Below are 19,076 nucleotides of genomic sequence, written 5' to 3'. Positions count from 1 at the left end.
ACAGACACTATTTAAACTGAACAGAGAGGACATAACTGAATTCAATGATGAACTGCCATTAACTATCATTTTGCATTATTGAGACACTGTTTTCCAAATGAATGTTGTTCAGTGCTTTGACGCAATGTATTTTGTTTAAAGCACTATATAAATAAAGGTGATTGATTGATTGATTGATGAATCTAACAGAAAAAAGCATAAATAAAGGTGACAACCAGTCAGTGCATGTTGCTAACACGTCTGCATGTTGTGTCTGTGTAAATGAACACCACAGTTTCATCTGATATACGATGGAAGATGGATGGAAACAAAAGTCTTTAAACGGAACATGTGAAATTTGACCGCGTCAATGTGCACTGTTCATATATAAAGAAGATTGGGCCAAAAGACTTAAAATGGAACATGTGAAATCTAACTATTTATCTATCTAAAAAGCATGTAGGTAATTTGGCCAATAATTTGGTCTTGAATTAATCATCACTTTTAATGAATTAGTGTCACGGTTGGTAGAACAGTTGTCTCATTTTGATCTTATGTGGTTAGGGTAATGTGTGTGTCTCGTTATCACTGATTGTTTCATGTTAGTGTGACCATGTAACGACTGGGTGAAAGGAGTGGCAGGAAGCAAGTGCGAGTAATTAATATTTAATAAAATGAATGACACAGTACATATAGATGGAAACACAGATGATAATTGGCCAGGGATACACAGTCCAGGAAAATGCAGGTGAGTGAAGGATACGAATGGCGGTGATGAGTTGGCAGCAGGAGAGGGTGACACAGGTACTGCAGGGAAGCGAGCCGAAAGGTAAGTGATGATCCTGATGGTGATATGTGATGAGTAGATGAGGTTCCGGGGAGACACGGACATCCAAAACGCAGAAACACACAAGAGAGCAAAACATCAGACGAGAAACAGGAAACAACGCTGACAAACACAAGACGCTAGACAGGCCAATATATAGGGATGAGTAATGAGTGACAGCTGTTGCTGATGACAATTAGTGGAGACGCCCACAAGAAACAATCAGTGCTGACGCGTAACACACAGACTTCACCCACATAGTGAAAAACCCTGAGATCACGGTTCACCAACCGTGACAGTACCCACCTCCCTCTAGGAACGCCTCCTGGAGTTACAGAAGGGCCTACCTGCTGATTGTAATCATCAATAAGGGAGTGATCCAGTATGTCCCTAGCAGGTACCCAACTCCTCTCCTCTGGACCATAACCAGAATCCGATTTACCGAATAAGTTGGCTCCCCATCTACGAGATACGGCGGTGGGGAAACAGGGGTAGGCGGATTAATACGTGAATAAAACACAGGCTTAATTTTGGACACATGGAAGGCGGGATGAATCCTCCTGTACGCCGGAGGTAGTTTGAGGCGGACTGTCACCGGACTGATCTTGGTGACAGGAAACGGGCCAATAAATTTGGGAGCTAATTTATTAGAAACGGAGCAGAGCGGAATGTTGTTAGTAGAAAGCCACACTTTTTGACCCACGACGTATACGGGAGGCTTCGACCAGTGGCGATAGGCCTTGGCCTTAGTGCGCTCCCTCATCTGGAGCAGAGTCTCGCGGTCCAGGTGCGGTGGCACCTCTGGACAAACGCGTGAGCGGAGGGGACCGCGACTTCAGACTCCAGACTAGGAAAACTGAACTGAAATGGAGAGAGGCCCGTGGCTGACACTGGTAACGAGTTGTGAGCGTACTCCACCAAGCTCCTGTTCCACCACACCACAGATTTTAAGATACTTTTTGTACTTCAGTACAACAAATAGCACATACTTTAAGACTTTTACTCAAGTAATATACTAAACTGTGACTTCAACTTCTACCAAAGTCATCTTCTGGTAAGATATCTTTACTTTTACTTGAGTATGACTTTCAGGTACTTTATACAACACTGTTTTTGACTCTACTAATACCATAATATGTTTGCAGATATTTAAGTTAACATACTTATTTGTCTGAAAAGCAATATTACAGTTAGTTATTCTCCTTTCAAAATGTTTGTTCCGGGGTCAGAATGTCGGTCTCTGTTTAAGTTTGTGAAACTCACCCACAGTCAGTTTACCCAATAGTAGTTTGGCACCCCAGGTTGCCAGTTTGTGAAAACACAGCGTATTTAGTTTAATTCATGGCATGGCATTTAGTATAAGTGTTTAATGTTCTATTATGTTTTTGTTAACATTGCACAAAAAAAAAACAAAAAAAAAAAAAGACCCTGCATTGGCCTACAAATGTCAAGAATATATGAAGCCCTATTAAAAAAAAAAAAAGAAAAAAAAAGTATCTGCAGTCTCTCTGTTTAACAAGTAAATCAGATCAATAAATACAAGAAATTACAATACGCAGTAAATGTTATACATTAGTCAACTGAAATTAAAAAAGATTGTTTTGAATACATTATATTTGACTTAAAAAAAATAAGGCAATCAGGTTTGGAAGATTTTTTTTTTTTTTAGGTTAGATTAACTAATTAGATTTTACAATGCACAACATTATTTAAAAATAATTTATTCCTATAATATATGAAAAGAATGGTTTAAAAAGATACATTGAAGACAGTACAGAAGAACTCCTGACCATAGTACACCAATGCTGGACTGGACTAAACTGAAGCAGCAAAGGATTAAAAAAAAGTGTTAGGCTATTAATTTCTTACAACTTGTCTTTGTCTAGGACATTGCCACTGGATAGGCTTCAGTAGGGTTTAAATATATTAACCTATTAGCATTTACAGCCGTGGCCAAAAGTTTTGAGAATGACACAAATATTACGTTTCACAAAGTCTGCTGCTTCAGTGTTTTTAGATCATTTAGTCAGATGTTACTATGGTGTACTGAAGTATAAGTACAAGAATTTCATAAGTGTCAAAGTCTTTTATTGACAATTAGTTCAATAAGTTTATGCAAAGACATCAAATTTGCAGTGTTGGCCCTTCTTTTTCAAGACCTCTGCAATTTGCCCTGGCATGCTGTCAATCAACTTCTGGGCCACATCCTGACTGAAGGCAGCCCATTCTTTATTTAGTGCTTGGAGCTTGTCAGAATTTGTGGGTTTTTGTTTGTCCACTCATCTGTTGAGGATTGGCCGCAAGTTCTCAGTGACAAGGTCTTGAACTGCAGTCTTACACTCTTGAAAAGCAGTCTTTCCCTGATGTTTTTCCTGGAGAAAAGTGGGTTCTTTGTTGCCCTTCTTGACACCAGGCCATCCTCCAAAAGTCTTCTCCTCGCTGTGTGAGTAGATGCTCTCACACCTGCCTACTGCCATTCCTGAGCAAGCTCTGCACTGCTGATGCCCCGATCCCGCAGCTGAATAAACTTTAGGAGATGGTCCTCCTGCATGTCGCTTGCTGGACTTTCTTGAGTGCCCTGAAGCCTTCTTCACAGCAATTTAACCTCTCCCCTTGAAGTTCTTGATGATTCGATAAATGATTCATGTAAGTATCTTACTAGCAGCATTATCCTTGCCTGTGAATTATTTTTTTGCGCAAAGCAATGATAACTGCATGTTTCCTTGCATGTAACCATAGTTAACAGAGGAAGAACAATAATTTCAAGCACCACCCTTCTTTTAAAGCTTCCAGTCTGTTATTCTTACTCAATCAGCATGACAGAGTGATCTCTAGGTCTTTTATCAACCTGTGTAAATGAGAGAATCACTGACATGATATCAGCTTGTCCTTTTGTGGCAGGGCTGAAATGCAGTCGAAATGTTTTTGGGATTAAATACATTTTCATGGCGAAGAGGGAATTCATCTGATCACGCTTCATAACATTCTTTAGTATATGCAAATTGCCAAAAAAAAAAAAAAAAAAAAAAAAAAAAAACTGAGACAGCATACTTTGTGAAAAATAATATTTGTTTCATTATTAAAACTTTTAGCCATGGCTGTACATAATTTCAAATCGGACCAAATGCTAACCTTCCCTCTTTGCTGGGAAAGTTTGGAAGAACGCCCTTTTTTTCATATTACAGAATAGCGGATTTACCAAGCGGTCGACGGACAAGCTTTGCTGTAAAACAGGCCTAAAGAAGAATCACAAATAAAGCAGGTCAAGATATTCTGGTTTGTATTTAGGAATTATACTTGCATGTGAGAGGGGCAAATACAAAAGAGACCAACAAGTTGAAAAATCTCTTTAAAGAAGTAGTTTAACCAACAATTAATATTCTGTCTTCCTTTACTCACCTTTATGTCGTTCCAAGACTGTTTGACACACGTCCACGTCAACAGTAAATCAGAGGGTCTACTGCGCTCAATCAGTATATTGAAATCAAAACCGAACCGAACCGAAACCAAAACTGAATTGATGCTAAATGTTATTATTTCCCCGGTTACGCCATCAAAATGAAATCCAATAAATAAATGAAGACAGCATAAACAAGTTCGTTTTCTCTGTTTGGTTGTAAACTTTGGATGTAATAGACTTCAAAAGTTTTTTTTTCTTCTTTTCCGTTAGAATGAGTTGACATGCCCTCTAAAGGCTAGATGGCATACAACAAAAACTGTTGTGCATGCGCACATCAATATAGTGTAATTTTCCTCACATTGTACAACAATTACAATTTTTGCATTATTTTAAGGGGTAGGTTTAGGTTTGTGGTAGGTTTAGACGTTCATCAAATACAATCCAATAGGTAGATAATTATATACTTCCGGTTTTTGCTACATCCCTTCTAACCACAACCTGCCAAGAGATACACCAGAAAAAAAAAAAAAAAATGTCCACAGACTTCTGCATGGTTCATTTTGCACATTGTCTGTTTTGTAAATTGGTTAATTTTCTTCTCTCTTCATCTCATCTTTCTCTAACACATACAAAGACTGATTCTTCCATTTTGATTGCTTTTTTTTTTTTTTTTTGAGAAAGCATTTGAATTATTGGTTGGGCACTTAAATAAATATTGTTCTATAAGAAATACCCCCTTGGTCTTCTTTTTTCTGTCTATTTGCTGCCACTTTTTAGTATAAATGAAATGCCAGTTTGTGAATTTGTTAAAATACAGATATTTTTAATAAAGTTAATGATTGGCAAAATTGCCAGTTCTACGGTTTAGAAAAAAAAAAAAACTAGAATACAGTAATGATCCTGAAAAATTACGGTACACCGCTGGAAACCCTGCTGCCAGTATATTACTGTTAATTTACAAAAAAAGCTGTAATTCAGAAAACTGTAAAATAACGGTACACAGCTGGAAACCCTGCTGCCAGTATATTACCGTTAATTTACAGAAAAGCTGTAATTCTGGAAACTGTAAAATTACAGTACACTGCTGGAAACCCTGCTGCCAGTATATTACCGTTAATTTACAAAAAAGCCGTAATTCAGAAAACGGTAATAAAACTGTAAAATTACGGTACACTGCTGGAAACCCTGCTGCCAGTATACTACCGTTAATTTACAGGACAATTTTTTACAGTGCATACAACAAAAACTGTTGTGCATGCGCACATCAATATAGTGTAATTTTCCTCACATTGTACAACAATTACAATTTTTGCATTATTTTAAGGGGTAGGTTTAGGTTTGTGGTAGGTTTAGACGTTCATCAAATACAATCCAATAGGTAGATAATTATATACTTCCGGTTTTTGCTACATCCCTTCTAACCACAACCTGCCAAGAGATACACCAGAAAAAAAAAAAAAAAGAAAAAAAAAAGGTACATAATCATGTATGATAAAATCATGTTATGGGCCCATTTAATACAAACTACTGAGTCAGTAACAGACTTTTTATTTATTTACATTTTTTAAATTACATTTCCAGAACGTTTTCTTTTTTTCTGTATAAATTTTACATTGCTATCATTTATATACATTTATATATACCTGCTTTGTTAGACATTTAAAGGTTTTAACATGAATCTAGGCAATAGGCATACCTCTATTCAGATTATGTTTGTGGCCTTCCATATAATGACGTGTCTACAATAACTAAAAATAATTCACTGGCCATGATGACTGATGAAAACCGAAAAAGAGGTGTCAGCTCCGTTTTTTAATTTACACGGAATGTCCAATTTATATGATTTCTCGACCAGTAGGTGATGCTATCCGCATACTGCTACTCTCAGGCTGGTGACAACATTCACATCATTTTATTTCAATACAATAAAATCATTTCTAAGATACAGCCTAACTTTCTGTTTGGTATGTCACTGTCTGAACGTAATAATATGATTCAATCATATTTAATAGTCAGGTACAAAAGTAGTAAAAAAAAAAAAAAAAAAATTCAGTAGCCTATAATATTACATACAGGTATATAATTCATAAACAAAAGCAGTTGTTTTGCTTGTTTGCTAACAAATTTGTTTCACAACATGCAGCGCATTTTATAAAGTTAACATGCAGAATGATATTGATAAGTATAATGAACTGATAAATCATCAAGGTGCTAAATAGGATGGAATGTTTATATTTATAGTTATTTTTTCACAAAAATGCTGGAAAGTGTTAATAAATGGCAGAGTAGGACAAAAAAAAAAAAAAACTGTTGAACTTTGTGTTGTTCATTATCATCAGATATTTCCATACACATTGAGATCTTCCATGTTGGAGTAAACAGCCTCATAATTATAACCCTTAATGTAATATAAAATAAAATAAAAGGACAAAGAAGTCAGTCAATAACATATTCTGGGGCAGCATTTGAAATCATAGAAATAATTTCCAGTTAAATAAAAGTATACTCACTGAGGATTTTGGCTCACTGAGGTGCATGGTGAAAAAGAATAGAAAAAAACATAAATATCTGTATTCATCATCATGGCAACTGTCGAGTTAAAGTTATCAGGAAGAAACTAAAGTATGATTTTCCTCAGAAAATGAATAAGTATTATTTTGCAGTGTAACATGCTGTGTAATGATTTTAGGCCTTATAGGGGTCATGAATTGAGAAATCAATTCACATCAGAGGTCATTGTGATATAAAAACATCAGTAAGTTTCAGAACTCAAAGTTCCTCATTAGTGCAGAATCTATTTCTTTATGTTCTAAGTACAGTAGCATGAGCATCAGAAGTAGAACAGGGCATCAGTTTACTGTTGGAGATTTGCAGCGCTGCATCCAATGTAGACAGAATCATGATTGTAATTGGTTCTGTCTCTAGCTGTGTTGAATTGCACTACTGGCATCCAGATTCAAAAACCGGACAGAACTTCTAAATTACTTCTAAGTGATGTAAAAATCTTGCTTACATTGTAATTGGCCCTCAAAGAACATTATAAAATGTAGAAGAAAAAATGCAGTTCAAGACCCTTTTAAGAAACATAGATGTGGTTCAATGCACTGACCTCTTTGGTGACGGCATAAGAGGTTTGGAGAAAGGCTTGTTTCCTGACACCGTACAAATGTTGCTTGTTCTGTGAAGAGAGTTTCATTAGTCAGTGGGGGATAGATGCAAAAAATGTGTGATGCTGTGAGGAATTGTTTTTAACATGTTTAAATGCTTTCTCTGTTCAGTGTGCAAATGCAATTGTAGAACATTTAAAAAAATGATTTCCTCTTAATATTTCAACACTGTGGTGCAAAATGATGGCCTGAGTGGCTGAAGTGTAATGTTGCGAGGAAAATGGAGAAATAATTTTCGTAGTTAATTAAATGTACAGCACAATCAATAACTGAATCAATATTCACCTGTACATTTTATTAATGCTAATTATCAGTCATATGTGTAAAAACTACTTTCTTATGGAAATCCTTTTTGTTCCTATTTTTTTAATGAAATACTGTCCTGAAGATTTTAATAATGAAACGCATGAAATGAATACAAAAATATGAATATTCATAACCCAGAAAATCAGCTCCAGATGCTCCGTCTGATGAAAGATGTGACGTTTAAGTAGTTTCACGAGTTCACACTTACATACAATTGAGAGGGTAAAGTTTAATGCGTATTTGGCATGCTGTCCGGAGGGAGGGCTCCGAGCTCGGAGTTCGGCCCGAACCCAGAGTACTCCCCCCTACCCTATGTAAGTGGTTTAGGACTAGAAGTGTGGAGAAGGGGTGGTGGGGGGATGCTGCGAGACTGTCAAATGAATTGAGGTGAGACTGCTCAATGCTCAACTATATATACCTCTTACCATTGATTGCTGAGTGCTCTCCACCTGTGTTAATTATCTGCACGTGCTTCTCCCGAACTTTGTTAATAAAACATCATTTGAGTACAAACGCAATACAAATTATAATTATATGTAGAATTATATTTTCAACCTGCCTTTGTTCAAGCCTCATATGTCTTCGAGTAGCTTCTCCAGTGTACCTGTTGATGGCACTAGTTAGTTCATTTGAAATAAATACTGACACTAACCTTTCTGACCTTTCTCTGGTATACTTACCTTCTATCACTTCTGTCAGACGTTCTTAAACGACTGAGAGAGAAACGTTAAATTTAGTCTCAGGAACAAATACAAAGATACAAAGAGAAAAATATAAGTTTAGTTACCTTGATAATCTGTTCCAAACCGACCTCCTGGTACTGTCTCACATTCTTTGACCCAAAGTTCAGGATGATCTGATAAAGTATCTAGAGTTCCAAAAAGTATGTCTTTGACAAAATGTAAGTTACAAGCAGAAATCAGTGCAACTTTGACCTGCTGGTGGCTCTAGATGGTTTGACTTAAGCTCCATTTGGAGGAGATTAGTTTTACAATGGTAGATGCAGCAATTTTACTGTCTGTCATGTTATTAACCAATTTACAAAGGTTAAGAAATCTCTTACTACCAGAAGTGGGAGGGGTAACTTCATATGTGCACCGCCGTCTCCTCACTGTCATCATGTGCATTCCACATTGCTTCCTGTATATACTAAGTTGCTTATAATACAGGATGTTTATAATATATTGCTCATTATATCAGTTAGGTCCACTGAGATTGCACATCTTAGAAGCTCTAGTAATAACTGTTCAACCCCACCTTTCCATGTAAAACTATTCCCATCTGGATAAGGCTATAGAGACCTAAAATTATTTAAAAATGTAAGAACATTCTGAAATATAAGTAAAAAAAATAAAATAAATAATTCATACCTGTGTCGCATTTTATATATGAAGACTCCCACAAGTACACAAATGAGAACGAACACAAGTGTGGGAGCAATGATACTAGACCCAATAGTCTCCAATCTAAGCCCCTGAACTCCTATAATACAATTATTGTTAAAACAATTAACAGTCACATCATGGAATATAGTTTCTATTTGACCAATCATATTATAAATGGACCAAAGCGTCTAACATGCACAAGGCAATCCAATTAACATCAGTCTGTACTTACTTCTAATATTCAGGAAGCCAGTGTTTTCCTGTGTTCTACCGCCCCAAAAGTTGGCAGTGCAGACAATTTCATCTTTCTCTTCATATCCAGTTGGAATAAAGGTCACAGAGGACACTGTTTCCCAGACGCCTCCACCCATGTGACTGTGGCTGATAGTTTCTCGGCTGTTGGGACGCTCCAGGTGATTTGGGGAGGGTGAGAGGAACATGTGTGGTTGACTGAGCATTTGACAGCGATGCGTGTCTTGGGCTCGATGTCTTCAGGGAGGGATGACATCACAGGTTTGTCGGGAGATTCTTTATATTAAAAGACACAAAGACATTATATTATTTTTGGAATGTGATGCATGAAATACAGTTATTCTAAAGGTTGTCGTTACGTTTTCAGAAGTATGCTAACCTAAATGTTTAGTTATATTTCCTCACCCTGCATAATAATGGACACACAGCTGTTGTTGAAGCTGTATTTCCTGTTTCCTTTATCTGCCCGGAAGCAGAACGGCCCGTTGTCATGATTTTTGCACATTATCCATCTCCACAGTACAGTTCTGTTCATCTGGGTTTCCGAGGAGCCTTGTGCGGCCTTTGAAGTTGTTCAAGACATCGACTGGATCCGTGTGGAACATGTAGCCACCTCCATCAGTGACCCAAAGAACCCGAAGACGAGTGACATATTCCTCCATCTTGAAACTACACGGTATTACCACACATGAATGAGGCAGTGCAGTGATATTGGGAATCACATCTGCCTCATAGTGGAAATGAGCTAAAATGATGTATATTATAATGGATTAATAAATATTATTACAGAACTGAAGTTATTGTTGCTTATTATCAAAAGACCTATGAGTACAGGACAATAATATAAATAAGAAAATTTGGTGCCAGGGGGAAAAACCCACATACTTTCATTCAGGATCTGGACTGGTTTCTTATACTCTGTGAGAGAATCAGTAGAAAACAATAAGTAACAATAAGGTTTCTGAGGCGGTTGTATTTATGGTTTTGGCGCAAATGAATTGTCATGTCAATGTCAATTTTAATTATATAGCACTATTAAGCACAACATAAGTTGATGCACAATGAAAAAGAATATGATAAAACAGAGAAAAAGACATAACAGATGATAGAGAATACTGACAAAAAAAAGGTAATTATCATAAATAATATGCTAAACCAAAGAAAGACAGATAGCGATGATGCAGATCTAATCCTGAAGGGTAGAGCATTCCACTGAGAAAGCGCGGTCAGCCCTGCACATTAGCTTCGACTTTGGGATACATAACAATCTCTGGGTGGATGACCGGAGAGACAAGACTAGACATTATTGAAAATTATTTCAGTTTTACGGCCTAGCTTTCACATCAGACAGGCAAGTAATTTGTGTTTCAATACCACTCTGTTTTTAAGGGCAAACAGATTTGAGTATCATCTGCAAAGCAATGGAACAAACCATGCTTCCTAAAAAATGTTAGCAGGGCCATGCTTTCTGAAAATAGTCCTATTTAAACCTTAGAAAGCATACTTTACACAAGTATGTGAACACAGTTAACAAGCATCAATAATCAAGAGGGCGAAAGAGTTTCCTTTAAATGTCTGTGACATTAAACCAGATGTGTTATAGTTTAAGTAAGCAGGTCAGAAATAAGGCACAACACAACAAAGCAGGATCAGGCAGAGCAGCACCAAACAGGTAGCAACATCAATACTCATACATCAGTCAACAATTAACAAACCAGCACAGGACAGCAGACACAAAGAGAATAAATAGGGAGACTAACGCGGAGGGTAATGAGAGAGACACAGATGGAATCACTGAAACAATGATGAGGTACAGTAACAAGATAGGCAGGGTCAGATAATAGACAGAAGAGCATGTGGCACAAACAAACACACAACAAACAATGTGCTCTCACAAAGACAGTGTCCTCTGGTGGCCATTTAGGCCACACCAGCTGAAGACTATGACATTTAGTTCTTTATATCTTTTAAAAAATAAAAGTAGAAATCAAAATAATTAGAAAACAAAGACAGATTTACAAAGACTAAATTACTCACGTTGTACACGTAAAACAACAGAAGCTGAAACGTCTCCTCCAGAAAATTTTGCAGTGCAAATCAATTTCTTCCCATGATCTTCTTTTGCACCCAGAAAGGTTATGCTGGAATAGCTGTTCTGATTCTTTTTGTTCCCCTTTGTGACTTGCATGTTCTTATAGTTCCATGTGATGGTTGGATTCTCTTTCTGGCAGGAATGATGGACGTTACAAGTGAAGCTCCTTGCGACACCCTCTGTGACATCTGCCAGTTCAGGCTCAATCGTTATTTCATTATGAAAACCTGAAATTGAACTGGAATCTTGTAAAAGGTCCAACTGCTACATTTAAAGTGAATTTATAACTAACATAACAAAGCAGTTCATATTTGTGCTTACTTACATTTTGACCTTTTGACCTCTGTAGCTGTCGCTTTTATGCCACCATAATGTGTTACTGAACACATAATAGTCAAGCTTTCTGCCCTTATCACACCTCTGCGTGTCAGAGTTCTTTTCCACAGGCCGTTTTTAATAGGTTCATCCTTTGTTTGATAAGATCCTTCTACACCATTCAGAGTGATTGCTGGTTTACTGTATGGACACGTGTGGAAAGTTGAACATCCTACTGTGATGGCGTCACCCATTCTCTCACCTCCATAAATACTGATGCTGGGCTGCTGTGGACTTGCTATAATTTACAGAAATATTGGAACATTATATCATTTTTAAAAAGTGGCCCCAACAAGTATTTAGACACATATCTGAATTTCACTGCATTAGATACAAGACTGACCGCATTCTACCAGAAATAAATAAATAAATACATTTGGCTAGACATTTTCTCAGAACTAACTTCCCTTTTCTTAGACACGTTTTTCATTTTTTTTTTTTTTTTTTACCAGCTAGTCTTGAGGTCAGTTTTCATGATGTATGAAATTAGTTCCTCTATTAATCAACATATGAACATATTTTACAAAGCTGTACAGCCCGAAAGTATCCAAGACTCTTTGTATTCATTTGAACCATATTTTGCTTTACATTTTAAATTAATTTCATAAAGTGTTATAACGGTATGTTTGATGTTTTGAAAATACATAATCTTGGAAGAAGCATTTTCTTATGTCAGTTGTTACTGACCACACAATATTTCGCAACAGTCACAGGTTTTATTGTGTAAGTAATTCATGAATATTTACATACCATCAACGAGAACTGTAGAGGTGACATCATAAAATGCGTAGGTGCGCCATCCAACATTTTCAGGGTCAATCCATGCATATATTTTCTCTCCATGGTGGGACTGTTCCAGGCTGGTAATCAGCAGACTGCATTCACCTGATTTTCTATATAAATCAGTTTTACCTTTGAATTTATCAATGACATTGTTTGCATGCAAAGGATCGTAAACTAAAGGATAACCTCTAGAGACCCACTGATACCACACAACTCTACGTGGGTCTTTGGGTGGGTATGATGTGTAGCTGAAAGAACATGGTATGACCAAACAGGAACCTCTGAGACCGTGAATTTCCTTTGGGATTCTCACTTCCCATCCCACAGCATCATACAGTAGAACACCTGTGGGACAAATGTTTAAGAGCATTAATGGCTGTGTGGTAGATTAATGAAAACTTATAAAAATATATTTTTTCTTTATTGTTTTCAAACAATATATTTTTTGCTTTCAATCACAAAAGTACTTCATAGAAGTGCATTATCTGCTGTAAAGTGATTTGACTAGCACATGTCTAGGTTTTTAGAGATGGACTTGTTCTATCATAATGCTTCATACATAGAGAGGGTGAGGCCCACTTAAAACACTTTACAATGGCATAAATGCAGCATGTCTCTCTCTGTAATTATTATAGGCTATGAATGAATGGATTAGAAACATCCATGGACTCATCATGGGTGAAAAAGTTGATATCCCTTAATGCACAGCTCTATTTTTGACATCGGCTTGTCAGATGTTCCATTTCGTCCATTGCTAGTTATCACTGTCAATCATAGAAATGATTAGCCGTGTAATTTAGCAGATACACTTGCAATTTTTTTTTCACTCGCATTTGTCATTCCTGAAACAGTATACATTGACGTTTGGCCCCTAGACAAACAAAACTTCTTCAAACTCTAGTAGTAAGTATGTAAAGACACTGAGCAGGCACTTCCTTTATAGCACAAATGGCCGAGCTCACTCACGTGAAAACTTCTGATATAATCAGCTCTGATTGGCCAGTACTTTCAACAGAGATGCCTGTGATTGGCTACAATACTCAATGCTGCAAAAACACGTTGTAAATAGAAACATTTGGTTTTATCATTTAAAACTAGAGCGTGCACACAAAAACACACAAGAGAGTTTGAAAGCAATTTATTTCGATCCAGACAGCAGATGACTCTGAGCCAGATACATTTTCAGACCGGCAAATCCACGTTACAATCACTGTAACACGGATCCAGCCTGGGCACGGATTCAATGGGCGGGAACTACAGTCACAGAGTGAATCCGGTCACGTCCCTGGAAATGAGCGCACATTTATTTATTTTTTACTGGAGTTCAGAACTGAAGACGTCAAGATGGTCAATGCAGATACAGACTGCTTGCTTTTATCCACAAAAACCTCACCAAGGTATGTCACACTGAGCTATCAAACTGTTCTACTAATAAAATAATTTCTTATTAAACTGTGTACTTGCGTTTTTGGGTTTTTATTGATCCTTAGATCTGTGTCAGATTTTAATGTTGGTTAACACTAAGGCCTATGTTATCAGAGGACTTGCTAACATGAAGAAAACGTCCAGAGGTCTGTAATTATACACAATTAACACATTTTTACTTAATGTTACTTAATTTAAACTTTAGTCATTTTAACTGTTTTTATTAATTATTATTGTACAAAGGTTTAAGGATGGAAAGGAAGAGGACGAGGGGTCGGCTTGTCTTCTTACGGTTTTATTAAAATAAACAATTATCGAAACGGTGTCACTCACACCGGCAACAACAAAAACTCTTCAGACTTCCGGGTTGCGGCTTCCAGCTCGTGCGCTCGTCAGCAGTCCTTCTCTCTCTGAACTACTCCGGTTTCCCTGGCGTTAAATACTCTCTCCACGCCAATTACTAAAACAAGAGACAGGTGTTGATTATTTCCGTTCAACCCGCTCACTCACGGTTCGTCTCCCGACTCTCTCTCACGCTGCAGGCTTTGCTAAACCACGCCTCCACCTCCACATACCCCCACTGCCTGACTCAGGCCTAGAGAGGAAGTCGGCCGCAGCCATCTGAACACCTGGTCTGTGGATCACTTTGAACTTAAAAGGCTGTAGAGCCAGATACCACCGAGTGATCCGCGCGTTGGTATCTTTCATGCGGTGGAGCCATTGCAGGGGGGCGTGGTCCGAACAGAGGGTGAACTCCCGTCCCAGGAGATAGTAGCGGAGGGTGGGGAGGGCCCACCTGATGGCAAGGCATTCTTTCTTAATGGTGCTGTACTTAGTCTCTCTCCTAGAGAGCTTACGACTAATGTACAGCACCGGCCGTTCCTCTCCCTCGATCTCCTGAGACAGGACTGCCCCCAGCCCCCTGTCCGACGCGTCTGTCTGCAACAGAAAAGGGAGAGAGAAATTAGGAGCGTGTAACAACGGCCCGCCACATAGAGCAGCCTTCACTTGGGTAAAGGCCTGCTGACACGGCTCCGTCCACTGGATTGTATCTGGTGCCTCCTTTTTAGTAAGGTCAGTCAAGGGGCTGGTGAGGTCCGAATAATTAGGCACAAACGTCTATAATATCCCGCCAGCGCCAAGAACTGTCTCACCTCCTTTTTGGTCTTGGGATGTGGAAAGGTCGTAACTGCGGCTGTCTTTTCAATTTGGGGACGTACCTGCCCATGCCCCAAGTGGAAGCCCAGATACCTTACTTCCACATGCCCAACCGCACACTTTTTCGGGTTGGCCGTGAGTCCAGCCCCTCTCAGTGACCTCAAGACCGCCCTCAAATGCTGCATATGCCACTGCCAATCATTACTAAATATAATGATATCGTCCAAGTAGGCAGCCGCATATGCAGCATGGGGTTGCAGGATCTTGTCCATGAGCCGCTGAAAGGTGGCCGGAGCCCCGAACAACCCGAATGGAAGGGTAACAAATTGGTCTAAACCAAACGGCGTTGTGAAAGCTGTCTTTTCTTTGGATAAAGGAGACAAGGGGAATGCCAATAACCCTTTGTTAGGTCCAACGTAGAATAAAAACGAGCCGTGCCGAGCCGTGCCGAGCCGTGCCAAGCCGTGCCGAGCCGATCAAGTATCTCGTCAGCCCGCGGCATTGGATACGTGTTGAATTTCGACACAGCATTCACCTTGCAGTAATCCACACAGAAATGGACTGAGCCGTCCGTTTTTGGAACCAAAACTATCGGGCTCGCCCAGTTACTGTTGGATTCTTCTATTACCCCATTTCAAGCATGGCGCCTAATTCAGCCTGAACTACCTTTTTCTTATGCTCAGGCAAGCAATATGGCTGCGAACTACCACGCCCGGCTCTGTCTCGATATGGTGCTGAATCAGGTTGGTACGGCCGGGTAGGGGCAAGAACACATCGCCAAATTCAGCCTGCAGTCTTGCTACGTCAGTGAGCTGGGACGACGAGAGGTGATCTCCACCTGGGGCCAGGGGGAGGGATTGAGATTTGACATTTGCCTCCGGCCCAAGATCCTCCTCTTCACTAATCACCGTCGCCAACATCACTGGCTCCACCTCCTTCCATTTTTTGAGGAGATTGAGGTGATATATTTGACGTGCCCCATTCTTATCTGACCGTATAACCTCATAATCGAGCTCTCCGACTTGTCGTGCGACCTCAAATGGTCCCTGCCACTTTGCCATTAATTTGGAGCTTGATGTTGGGAGCAATACAAGTACTTTCTCTCCCGGTACAAATTTGCGTAACTTAGCGCCCCTGTTGTACAGCCGGCTCTGTCTGTCCTGAGCTTGTAACAAATTCTCCCTTGATAGCAGCCCCAAAGTGTGGAGTTTTGTTCTCTAGTCCAGGACATACTGAATTTAATTTTTGCTTTGAGACGGTCCCTCCTCCCAAGTTTCTCTCAGGACATCCAGCACCCCTCGGGGCTGCCGTCCGTAGAGAAGCTCAAAGGGGGAAAACCCTGTGGAGGCTTGCGGGACCTCTCGCACGGCGAACAACAAGGGTTTTAACCACTTATCCCAATTTTTGTCATCTTCCTGCACGAATTTACGAATCATTGACTTAAGCGTGAGATTAAAGCGTTCGACCAGGCCGTCGGTCTGTGGGTGATAGACGTTGGTCCGAATCGATTTAATGCCCAATAATTCGTAAAGTTCGCGTGATGTACGTGACATAAACACCATGCCTTGATCGGTAAGGATTTTTTTCGGAACCCCCACCCGGGAGAGTATACGAAACAGTTCGTCCGCCACACTTTTAGCCGAAATGTTGTCGAGGGCCACTGCTTCAGGATATCGTGTTGCATAGTCGACTATGACTAATGCAAAACGATGTCCCCTTGCGGATCACTCTAATGGCTCGATGAGGTCCATGCCAATTCTCTCGAAGGGGACCTGCATTAATGGGAGGGGGCGCAATGGCACTTTTGGGCTGGCCGGTGGGTTTACCAACTGGCATTCAGGACAAGACGCGCAACACCTGCACACATTCTCGTGAATGCCCGGCCAAAAAAAAAATGGATCATGAAGCGATTTAGTGTGGCAGCCTGTCCCAGGTGGCCCGCCATTGGATTAGAATGAGCCGCTTGGATAAGCATTTCCCTGCGGCTCCTTGGAACTAACAATTGGGTTGTATCTTCTTTTGTCCGAGCGTCTTGGGTCACCTGATACAACCGATCTTTTAAAATAGCAAAATACGTATAGGAGAGCGTTTCGGTAGGCCGGAGAAGCTGGCCGTCGATGGTACGGACCTGTTGGAACGCATGTTTCAATGTTTCATCCCGAGACTGCTCCAGGGGAAAGTCATTGCGCTCCGAGAGACCCCGTCTCTTGAATTCACGTTGTTCCCCTGAAGCAGAGCCCAGTGGTCCCGGCTCAGTTTCTCCCACCTGAACCTGCGCGCCCCCGTTCCGGGGATTATTTCCCCAAGAAGCATCCTTAATCACGCGACTGGTATCCAATGCCCCCGGTTGAATCAGGCTTTGATGGATCGAGGTTTGGTTACATCCTGAATCCACCAAGGCTGGATATATACCCCCCTTGATACTCACAGGTATTTGGTATTCGCCGGCCTGACCGGGGGTGACCTGCAGGACGTGCGGGACCTGGATCATTGTCCCCACCTCCCTCATTGGACATCGGTCCACAAAATGGTCCGGATCCCTGCAACACCAACAGGCCAGCCCAGACCTTCCCCCCGCCCCAGTGACAGGGAGTGGGTTGAACGATTGGAGTGGAGAGAGCGGAGAAACCAAAGCACTGTCCCCTCTGGCGGCCATCAGTCCCACCCCCCTGGGCGGGGCTCTTGAACCCGCATAGGACCCCTTGTCCGAGGTGGGCCGGGTGGCCGGGACCTAGGGAGAGGGACAGGGCGAGAGAGAGAAGGAGGGGGGAGAGAGAGAGGAAGAGAGAGAGACAGAGTGTTGGGGTTTGCAAGGTGGATGGCCGAGTCCAGCGACGTGGGACGGTGGCACTGGGCCCACTCAGCGATCTTCTTTGGCAGCCGAGCGATGAACTGCTCCAGCACCACCAGGTCGACAATGTGCTCCACGTCACTTCCCTTGGCCAGCAGTCACTTGCGACAGGAGTCCCGGTGCTGTTGGACCCGCTGGATGATGGCCCTCTTCCGGTCGTCGAAGACCAGGAGTTTCGCCACCGGGAGCTGAGACATTTTTCATCCCCCGAGAGCAGGGGGATGAGGCGCACTGGCCACTGTTCGCGGGGCCACCAGTACGCTTCCGCTGACTTTTGGATGTTGTTCGCGATGCAGGACCGCGAGGGATGCGATGATGTCCACGAGTGGCGTGGAGGACGGGTTTTGCATGGCGGCGGTGGCCCTTCTTCCTTCCCGGGTTTCGGCATCAGTGTACAAAGGTTCAAGGATGGAAAACCCCCTAAATTTTCTCATTCAAACACACCCGCACATGTCTGCTTCATTATGTGGAAATATTTGCATAATACCACCCAAATGTTCACGCAAAGAAAGAAGATGTGGTTTCAGTAACCACAGTGAGTGTTGAAGCAGCCATGTCAGGTAGATGCTGTGTGTTAGGGTGAGAGCAAAAGCACTTTATTTTGCCTCTGAAAGGAATCTTTATAATTACTTACAACAGAACAGCAACATATTTTATGGACAACCCTCTCGTGAACCTAATAGGAGATCATTCTGACTTTGCTACAAACAATCTAGCGCTTCTGAATCAGCTACTGTAAGTATGTTTTGTTATAAGTTTTAGTATTTGCTATTGAATGTTCAAATGCAGAGTTTTGTGCATGTGTGTGTGTGTGTGTGTGTGTGAGAGAGAAAGGGTCACACAGTAGAATCAGTGGTCTTAAATGTCTGTGGCTGGTGTACTGCAAACACATACAGTACGAGCTTCATCACTGTGTCTTTCACACAACTCTGTTCCTCTTTCGGGCTTGAGCTGATGGTAAAACTAAGGACAATGGTGTGTTGTTTTTTTTTACATTAAAGCATGTCAATATATTCTATAACACTAAATACACAAAATAATGATCTTTTAAAAAGCATCAAATGAACTCTTTAAATG

The 19,076-nt window shown here is 40.5% G+C and overlaps 1 pseudogene; it reads right to left on the bottom strand.

Moving 5' to 3' along the window:
- Positions 1–9,397: 9,397 nt before the first annotated feature.
- On the bottom strand, positions 9,398–17,787 carry LOC113077807 (sialoadhesin-like; annotated as a pseudogene).
- Between the last annotated feature and the right edge of the window lie 1,289 nt (positions 17,788–19,076).

The sequence above is a fragment of the Carassius auratus genome, unplaced genomic scaffold (genome assembly GCF_003368295.1).
Source record: "Carassius auratus strain Wakin unplaced genomic scaffold, ASM336829v1 scaf_tig00023221, whole genome shotgun sequence".
NCBI lineage: Eukaryota > Metazoa > Chordata > Actinopteri > Cypriniformes > Cyprinidae > Carassius > Carassius auratus.
This window is presented reverse-complemented; position numbering and strand designations above follow the sequence as displayed.